The sequence below is a fragment of the Gossypium hirsutum genome, chromosome A03 (genome assembly GCF_007990345.1).
Source record: "Gossypium hirsutum isolate 1008001.06 chromosome A03, Gossypium_hirsutum_v2.1, whole genome shotgun sequence".
Classification (NCBI taxonomy): domain Eukaryota; kingdom Viridiplantae; phylum Streptophyta; class Magnoliopsida; order Malvales; family Malvaceae; genus Gossypium; species Gossypium hirsutum.
The window spans coordinates 19,743,103-19,753,105 of record NC_053426.1 but is presented as its reverse complement, the minus strand read 5'-3'; the positions used below and the strand labels follow the sequence as shown (position 1 = coordinate 19,753,105).

The following is a 10,003-nucleotide window of genomic DNA, read 5'->3' as shown; positions in this document are numbered from 1 at the left end:
TAAAACTAAGGATTTCTTAAACAAAAATGATTTTTTCTAAATTAATTGATTACAATAGCTTCTGCCTAAAAAGGGCAAGTTTTGAAACAAAGCATTAATGCGCGATTCCTTCAAGTTAATTAAAGGTTACTTAATTGGAATGATTTTAACTTAAGGAGTTCAATTTCAAAATCCATTCCATCTGACATCGTCAGATTCAGCCATAATGTCTAGGCCGAGTTTAGGGTGTTACAGTATGAGTCACGTATACATAGTCTGCCATCCATTCAGGATTTAGGTATGCCACACTATGATTGTCACAAGTGAATAAATCTATAAGAAGATTCATGATTTATTCTCTTAGGTTTAGTCTGATATACTGTCAGTCTAGTCGTTCACATCTATGTCTTTATCTTCCAAGAATCACCCGCTTCTATGCTTAAGACTAAACATCTCCCCAATTGAACTTGATAGACGATATATTAGCCTTTCAATTGGTTTGCTCATTTCTGATTAGACTAAGGACATGTTTAGGTCCGTCTACTAATACAAATTTTCTTTACGTACTACGATCCGACCTCGTAATACCACTTAGTATTAGTTAAATATTAGACAACCAATAAGCAACATTTGCTTCCATTTTGCTTTGCATGAAAAAACAATGTGAGGAAAAAATACAAAATATTAATATGATTCATGAATAATTTTATTAATTGATCTGTTAAAAAAATTACAAGTATACTTAGACGACAATATTACACTTAGGACACCAGATCCAACAATAATGCCAATGAAAGGATATCATTTACCCATATCTCGGGAAATGAATTTCACTGTTGTGAAGAATGTTATATACTAAAAAAGTCATACACCTAATTCGCCAATTTTTGGTTCCTTATCTATTTGAACTCAAGCTTTTACTTACATCAAAGTGTACGAGTCAAGCATGTATAGTCTGTCATCCACTTAGGGTTAAAGTATGCTACACTATGAATGTCACAAGTGAATAAATCCATAAATGGATTCATGATCTATTCTTTTTGGGTCCAGTTCGATGTATTGTCAGTCCAGTCAGTCACATCTATGTCTCTATCTTCTAGGAGTCATTCGCTTTGATGCCTAAGACCAAAGATCTCTTCAATTGGACTTGATAGACAACATAATGTCTTTCAATTGGTTTGCTCATTTTCGATTAGAGTTTAGGTTTGTCTACTAATACAAGTTATCTTTATGTATCACAATCCGAACATGTAATATAGCTTAGTAAGTTTAAACATTAGACAGCTAATAAGCAACATTTGCTTCTATTTTACTTTGTATGCAAAAACCATATGAGAATATTATACACAGTATTAATGTAATTCATGAATAATTTTATTAATCAATCTGTTCGAAAAAATTAAAAGTGGACATTGATGAAAATACTACACTTAGGGCACCAGATCTAACATCTTTCTTTGGACTAGCATCCAAAGCCCAAAGGGGTATTTCACCTATTTTCTTTCTTCTCTACAATCTGTTTGAAAAATTTAGAAGTGTACATTAACAAAAATTAAGGGACTATTTCCAGGGCTAAGAAGACATTAGCATTTTGGCAAGTCACGATAAGAAGGATAAAGAAATAAGGTGAGTTTTTGTAACCTTCTTTTAGGCGATAAACGATGATATGTTGCTTGCATGAACTAGGTTTACAGCAAAATAGGTTTTAGCGGCGTTTTTTATCCAAACGCCGCTAAAAATCGAGCATTAGTGGTGCTTTTTGAAAAATGCCACTATAGATCGAGCATTAGCAGTTTTTTTGAAAAACGCCGCAAAAAATTAAGCACAACGCCGTCGTTTTATGTTGAGCTTTAGTGACATTTAGCGGCGCTTTTTGAAAAATGCCGCTATAGATCGAGCTTTAGGGGCGTTTTATCAAAAATGCTGCAAACAACATTTTATCTTTCTATTTATTATTTAACTGGTTTATTTATATTAATTAAAATACAAATTATTTTTAATTGAATATTTAAATTCTTTAAAAAAATAATAACACGTAGAAAAAATTTGAAAGTAAAAACATAGAAAAATATTTGTTAAAAATGAAAAAAAATTAAAATACTATTATTTAAAATAATTTTAAAATTTTTTGGGTATATGATTAATTGTTTTTTAATTTATATATTAAATAATTTCTTATATAATCGTAAAAGAGATAGTATTAATTTTAAAATATTGAATTAATTATCATTATAGTTTAGGGTTTATGGTTTAGGGTATATGGTTTATGGTTTGCTTTATGAGTTACTATTTTAAGGTTATGGATTATGGGGTTAGGGATTATGATTTATGGTTTAAGGGTTGTGTTTTAAGGTTTAGGGGTTAGGGCTTTAGGGTTTAAGATTTATGTTTTATGATTTAGGGTTTAGGGGATAGTGGTTAAGGATTTAGGGTTTATATTAATTTTTATTTTTTAATTTATATATTAAATAATATCTTGTATAATTGTAAAAGAGATCATATTAATTTTAATATATTAAAATTATGATTATCGTTTAAATTATTTAAGAGATAATAGATAAACTTTATATATATTAAATTGTTTAGGATTTAAGGTTTACTTGAGATTTATTAAATGATGAAATTTTATACAATAAATTAATACTTTTATATTTAAATATATTTAATCTAAATCATTTCATATATATGTTAAAAGTGAAAACAATTAAAACACTATTATTTAAAATAATTTTAAAGTTTTTTTTTGGTATATGACTGATTGTTTTGAATTTTACATATTAAATAATTTCTTATATAATTGTAAAAGAGATAATACTAATTTTAATATATTAAAATTATCAATATAGTTTAAATTATTTAAGAGATAATAGATAAATTTTATATATATTAAAATTAAAAAAATTGCTAACTCATGCATCTTTAGAGATACAAAATTAATTAGTAAATTGAAAAAGTTATTTAAATTTCCTAAAATATTGAAAGAATATATAATTACAAAAGAGAATTTTTTTAAAAAAATCTTTTTTTTTTCATATTTTTCATATTTTGTTTTTGTTTTCTAAAATAAAAAATTATATAAAAATTTTAAATTTTATCTGACTCTTTTAAATATTACTTAAATTTTTAAAAAATATTTATTTAAAATTGATATGAAAAATATAATAATTCAATATAAAAATTTATTTAAAATTTTTAAAACACTGCAAAAGCAAGCAATAGTGACATTAAAACGCCACAAAAAATCAATTTATTTTAAAGTAAAAGGCGCCGTTTTGATATAAATGCCGCTAATTTTTAGTTTTGATTGAAACGACGCCATTTTATTTCTCTCCCCCCAATTTCCTTTTCTTTCCCGATTTCCTTTTCTTTCTCGGCCATTCTCAGCCTGTTCCTCTATTTCTCTCCCCCGATTTCGTCCTTCAACAAATTATTTCCTCTTCAAACCCTAGATCTGGGGTTTTATTTTATCTTATCCCTCTCTATTTTCCCCTTCCCTTCTCAAAATTTTCATTTTTTTGTCCTGTTTTAGTGTTTTCCGACTTATCAAAATCACAAGTGCAAAAAAAATAAAATCTCATCTTTTCTCGAATCTCATAGGTATGGATTCTTCTACATTTCTGTTTCTTTCTCCTACAATATTTCAAAAACCCAACTATGAATTCGTTATTATTTTAGTTTTTGAAATAAAGCTTGATTCTTTTTTGTTTCAGTTTATTGGTTGATTAGAATGGGGGAGATAAAGGACAACGACGCCTACCAGGAAGAGCTTCTCGACTAAGAAGAAAAAGATGAAAAAGCCCCTGACTCTGCCTCCATTAAGGCTGCTGATTCTGCTAAGAAGTTAGTCATTTTAATTTATACATATTTTTAAGAAAAACAATGTTCTAATATAATCTACTAGTTTTAGTGTAAAGCAATTTGATTTTAATTTGTTTCATTTCTTTTTTATGTGGTGTAAGGGGTATGTTGGAATTCACAGTTCGGGATTTAGAGACTTTCTGCTGAAACCGGAGCTGCTTCGTTCTATTGTGGATTCTGGTTTTGAACATCCTTCCGAAGGCAAAGTTTTAAACTTATTTCTGATTTTAACATTCGTGAATTCCATGAATTAATTCATTTTGTTTTTCTTGCTTTTAATGACTTATAATGGTGGGCAGTATACAAGTTTGGTTCTTTATTCTTTTGATTTACTGTTTTGGGATGAAGCATTTGTTGTTACAGGATATGCTTTGTAGTAATTTTTGAAATACTTTGCCTTGAAATTATATTTTCTCAACTTAATTTATCTAGGCATGAAAGTCTTCAAAATTATCATAGCTTTTCTTTTCTGTTGATTCAAACTGTTGATTCAAACTGTTCATTATATATCAATAGTAAATATAATAAAATTTAAACTCTCTTTGCTATGTTGTCATTGCATGTATACATAATGCAATCACAATTTTGGCATATAACTGAATTTTGAATTTTGTTTCTTCTCCTGATCACTTGTAATCTTTTGAAGCTTGCTACTAGCGATTACATTGTCAGAGACACTGGGAATTGCACTCCTCGTTATATGAGATGCACTACCAATCAGGTCATAACAAGCTATATAAATTAATTGTGGCTTTTTTTGGTACTCTTTTATATACTTTGATTAAGTTTGCACTGCAGTTTCACCACCAGTAATCTGTCAGGTTCTTAAATGGATTTTGTAATTTGATCTGCTTATCATATTTTGAATATTTCTTACTATAGGTTGTGGATTTTGGGGAAAGTGGTCCTGTTCGATGTTCCCATTGCAAAGGTTACATAAATCCTTTCATGAAGTTCATTGATCAGGAAAGGAAGTTTATCTGCAATTTATGTGGTCAGTATTAATCAGTTTTGGGTGTTATTCTCATATATTTTGCAGTATCTTGTGTATTTTAACTTATTCTTATATTCATACTAGTCTGTTGCAAATATAAGGATTAGTAATACCTAAATTATAGATTTTATAGCTAGAAATTGTAATTTTCTTGTTTCTTTTTGGATAAAAAAAAGAAGAAGAGGGCATCTCCTTCACCATCGTGTAGAGAAGGGGATTAAAAATGTCAAATTCTATGTTCATCTTCTTTCCTAAAAAGTTGAAACATTATTTGGATTATCAGCAGAGGGGCCCATAGTATTAGTTAAGAAACGTGCTTGTTTTAACGAAACTTAGGCTGCTCATCCACAAGTTATCTATTGGAAAGTAATCCCATGAATAGCAAAAGATGATTACTGATTAATTACAGCTACCTAATTTATAGCCTCCTTCCTTAGACACTTGTATAGAAAAGGGAAAGCAGCTCTCCGTCCTTTTTATAGTATTAATTGTATCGTTGAAGTTTGGGGGAAAAATATAGAAAAGCAAGGGGGTTCTTTTTTAAAATATTAATTTTCTTTTTCTATTCAAATCTTAAAATTGCTTCTTTTTTTTTTCTTGGAAGAACTTAGTTTGCTTTTTCAAGTATGGACGAAAGTGATATTTTAAAAAGGAAAATTAAGGAAAAAAAATTGAAGCTGCTGTTTAACGGCACTAATGATTGATAACGTTAAGAATTCTTTGTGAATAGTGCAACAATTTCATACTTAAGAGAAATTATTGAGTTCTATAATTTTTTGCTGATTTTTGTTAATTTACTTCAGATAAGGGAGCAGCGGCAAGTTTTGACTTTGATTTTAGGGGTTAGAAGATTAAGGCTTTTAAAAAGTGTTATTTATGTATTGTTATTAAAAAATGTTCTGAAAATTTAAAATATTTATTTTATACATGATGGTATAAAGTAAAAGTAAGTTAATTTTATTTTTAAAAAGTAAGATAATTTAAATGATATTCAAAATGGTTAATAGTATGATATAAGATATATTAATTTAAATGTAAGTATTAATTTAAATATAAGTATTTAATTTGATATAAACATATTTGTTGAGAGTCTCAATCAATAATGAAGATGATTGTGAATGCTGTCTTTTTTTTCTAAATTAATTTTATTAGGGAAAATGGCCTATATGTACAAAGTAAACATATAGTCTGACTCTTAGTTCTAACCTCTTTAGTGATGTCTTGTACAGATTGATTGAGATTCTCCCTCCCAATGCGCTACTATTAATTAATTTGTAAAGAATTTCAGTACAGACTGGTGTGATAGGCTTAATTTACATCTGGGGCGAACATTAACACTCAAAGGATTAGCCATCTCAAAGGATTATACCTAAATTTTAACTTTAAATATTCATACCAGTCTGTTACATCCTTCTTCTCTCTTTCTGCTCTCTGATTATGTTGCTGTAATTATTTTAAATATATTAATTAATATATGAGAATTTTTTTCTTATACCAGTTGGAGTTTCGTAATTATTAATTTACTATGATGTCATATTTAAGGCCTCTCAAGTATTTTGTACTGACTTGGTTTTTTTTGTTCCGAGAATTCAGTGCCGCCAGAATTTAGAAGCATTGCTTGAAAACATCCCAACAATGTTTCAGAGTAGTACAACTGCTGAGTCATGTTTTAGTGCTGCAATCAAGGTAAGTCATTACAAGGTTATACCTTCATAATCTGTTTGAGGTGTTGAGTGTATGTAACTTGGTTACTTGAAGAAAACTGAGGTTAAGATACTGATACATCAATCCTTATCTTAAACAATTTGTATGTAGTTTTCATATGTAGTTTATTTGAGTGTTGGAGCTTTTGGATTGCTTTCTCAAAATTTTTATTGACTAGAAGTTTTCTAGGAAAATTTGACATGGTCCTGAAATTCAATTTATAATTTGTTGCTAATATTCTTTTATTTTTAGCTGAATTAACTGACCAAATTCAGTTTGTGGGTTAACTATAAAAAATTCAGTTTGGTTAACAGAAGAGATTTTAAGAAAAATTGATATTTGAATGTTATTTTGGTTATTAGTTAGGGTTAGTCCTGTTAAAGTTTTTATACCTTCATTTTATTTGTTTTGAACTTTTAGTATGTGTTAATTTAACATCTGATGGTGATTAATATCTTCATTGTATTGTGCTTTTAGATTTTGATTTGTTCTAATATTTTGGTTGGATGTGTAGAATTATCCATTGAAAAAATGTTGAAGGTTAATTTTGTTTCGTTAACGAAAACCAACCAAATTAACCGAAATATTAAGTTGTTCTCTCTTTTCCTGCAATTTTGTCGTTAACGAATTTGGGTTTCACGTTACATTATTTTGTATGTTGTAGGTACATATTATGCACAGCCTTTTCAACGACTTCTGCATTAATAGACTGGAGTAGTGTACAAAAATATTTTAGACACTTGCAGACTATTCAAATCTATAATATTTTTTTCCCCGTGTTTGTAGGTTCATTAGCATCTTGTCCTGATGAGAGTGTAGTTTATGAAGCTTTAAACTTTGAATTGTCCTCCGAGGTATTATAATTCCTAGTTCAAAACTTAGCAATTTGTCTTTTATAAAAGACCAAATTTCCAATTTTCAATGTTGTTTAGGTTCGCAAACAAGATGCTGTATTTGGACTTGCTGTTAGTAAAGGACTTGCTGTATTTTATTTATATCTTTATATTTAATCTAATTTTTATTATTTATTTTATTTTTGATTCTATATTTTTATTTTTATTTTAATATTTAAGATAACTTGAGTTCTAACTTTTGAATTTTAGTTGTGTTATTAATTTATTATTTTAAATTCTAAATTTAAATTCATCACTTTTTATATTTAGTTTTAAAGTTAAAATTTTCATAGAAAATTTAATTTAAATAGTATTTTTTATTTATCCTTAAAAATATATAGTTTGGAGTTCAAATTTCAAAAATAAAACATAATATAATATTTATCATAGAAATAAATATTTATTTAATAAAAATAATTTTTTAATTTTAGCAGCGTTTGTGGGAAAAACGCCGCTAAAGGTCATGTTCTTTAGCGGCGTTTGTGGGAAAAATGCCGATAAATGTCATGTTTTATAGCAGCATTTTTAACATAAACACCGCAAATTTTAGCGGCGTTGGCGCTTATAAAAATGCCGCTAAAAGTCTGTTTTGCTATAGTATCATGACAAGTTGATTACTGTTACTTTAAGATAGATGATAAATAGATGCATATATTGCATGATAATTGAGCATAAACCTCAATGAGATAAATGAAGTTAGGATGGGAAATGGGAGTGAACCTATTAGATGCCGCCACAGGTAAAGCCCTAGGCCTTGCGAAGAGAACATTACGGTGTTCGAGCATTATGGTTAGGTTGTGTAAAGGAGGAAATGAGAGGAGGATTTGTGAAATTTGTATTATGGAAAGGTATTGTAACACCCCCTAACCCGTCTCCGTCACTAGATTTGTAACACTCTTAACCCATATCCGTCGTCGAACTAGGGTTACGGAGCCTTACCGGAGTTTACAGAACAATTACAATTAATTTATGTTATTTACTATTTATATCCGAAACTAATCATATTCAATCATACTGTCCCTTAAATGAACCCTCGAGGTCCAATTTATGCATTTGAAACAAGTCGGGACAGGAAATTTTTCGCAAAATTTCAAAATTTTTCCAAGGTACAAGGGACACATGCTCGTGTGGTCAGGTCTTGTGGCTCACACGGCTAAGTGACACACCCGTGTCCCAGGCTGTGTGGGCATTCGATGTGAGGCACACAGCCGTGTCCCAACCCGTGTCTATACCTGTGTAACTCTCTGACACTTGGGTCACATAACCAGCCACACGCTCATGTGCTAGGCCGTGTGGACAATTTAATTTTCGAAAATTAAGTGTAGAGGTTAAACAAGCAAGTCACACGCCCATGTGCTGGGCTGTGTGACACACACAGCTGAGACATACGCCCGTGTCTCTGCCTGTGTGGACAAAATAAGGCCATTTCTAAGCCTTATTTCTCACCAAACCTGACATCAACCTATCCAACCAATTTTTGTACCATTATAAGTCACAATAATACCTTCAATTCAAGCCAATTTCAAGTTCAATACATGTCATAACATCCCATTTATCTAAGTATCTAATCTTACCTAACGGGCCAAATAAACATATAAGTATATTTATGTAACTTCCATCATTCGACCATTTCAATACACACATCAAGCATGATAAGGCCTTATATAAGTACATCAACATATGGTTAACATTAGCCATTCCAATGGCTAGTTACAACCAAAACATTTCATCATTATGCCTACTTAGCTTATACATGCCATTATACCAACAGTTAGCTTGCTTTATATACTAGGATGTCCGAGGGATAGTGTGATTTGTATTCTACCAAGTTCCAACCTTCATGTGCTTCTAAGTACTATAAAACGGAGGAAATAAAACAGAGTAAGCATATTATGCTTAGTAAGTTCGTATAACAGAAAATCAACTTACCAATCACTTATATTTAAGATAAGCGTGCAAAATTTATCCAAAAAAAATTGGCAATTTGCCTAAACACATATAATCTGAAGAAATTTGTTAGTCAGATATTACATATAAACATAAAGAATCAAGGATGAGCTCATCATGTAATAACTTTCATAAACATATGCTGTTCATATCATATTTCCATTTAACATGTGCATTTCCATGACAAATCATCTTAAGCTCAGTTTAACCATGTCAGAACTTTGTCCGTCGAATTTATTTGAAATTTCGATGGATACACATGTAGTACACTCGAACTGTACAAAACTGTAATCCATCAACTCATATTCAAGGGTACCCATTAGGGTGCATAATTAGGAAGCACTCTCTTAAGCCATATAACAAGTTGCTCATGTGAGCCATGTAACGGGAAGTTTATCCGAGCTATAACAGGAAACTGGTAAGAGTTTAAAACAGGAAGCTTATCGAGCTTAACAAGTAACTCCGAAGAGTTATTATCAGGGAGCTCAGGATAGCCATATAACAGGAAGTTCAAGTAAGCCATATCAGGAAGCTCACAAAGAGCCTATATCAGGATGCTCATAAAGAGTTGCGGTATGTCCGCATTATATACAGGATCCATACCGTTCATATAATAAGACGCTCACAA

The 10,003-nt window shown here is 29.9% G+C and overlaps 1 long non-coding RNA gene across 2 annotated transcripts; it reads left to right on the top strand.

Moving 5' to 3' along the window:
* Window positions 1-3,270: 3,270 nt before the first annotated feature.
* On the top strand, window positions 3,271-7,530 carry LOC107887096 (uncharacterized). 2 transcript variants are annotated; one of them, XR_001681000.2, is made up of 6 exons: window positions 3,271-3,576; window positions 3,690-3,819; window positions 3,939-4,558; window positions 4,720-4,831; window positions 6,425-6,517; window positions 7,200-7,530. It is a non-coding gene; the product is annotated as an uncharacterized lncRNA (long non-coding RNA). The 2 variants fall into 2 exon arrangements; XR_001680999.2 differs by having other exon boundaries at window positions 3,286-3,576; window positions 7,322-7,530.
* The last annotated feature ends 2,473 nt before the right edge of the window (window positions 7,531-10,003 follow it).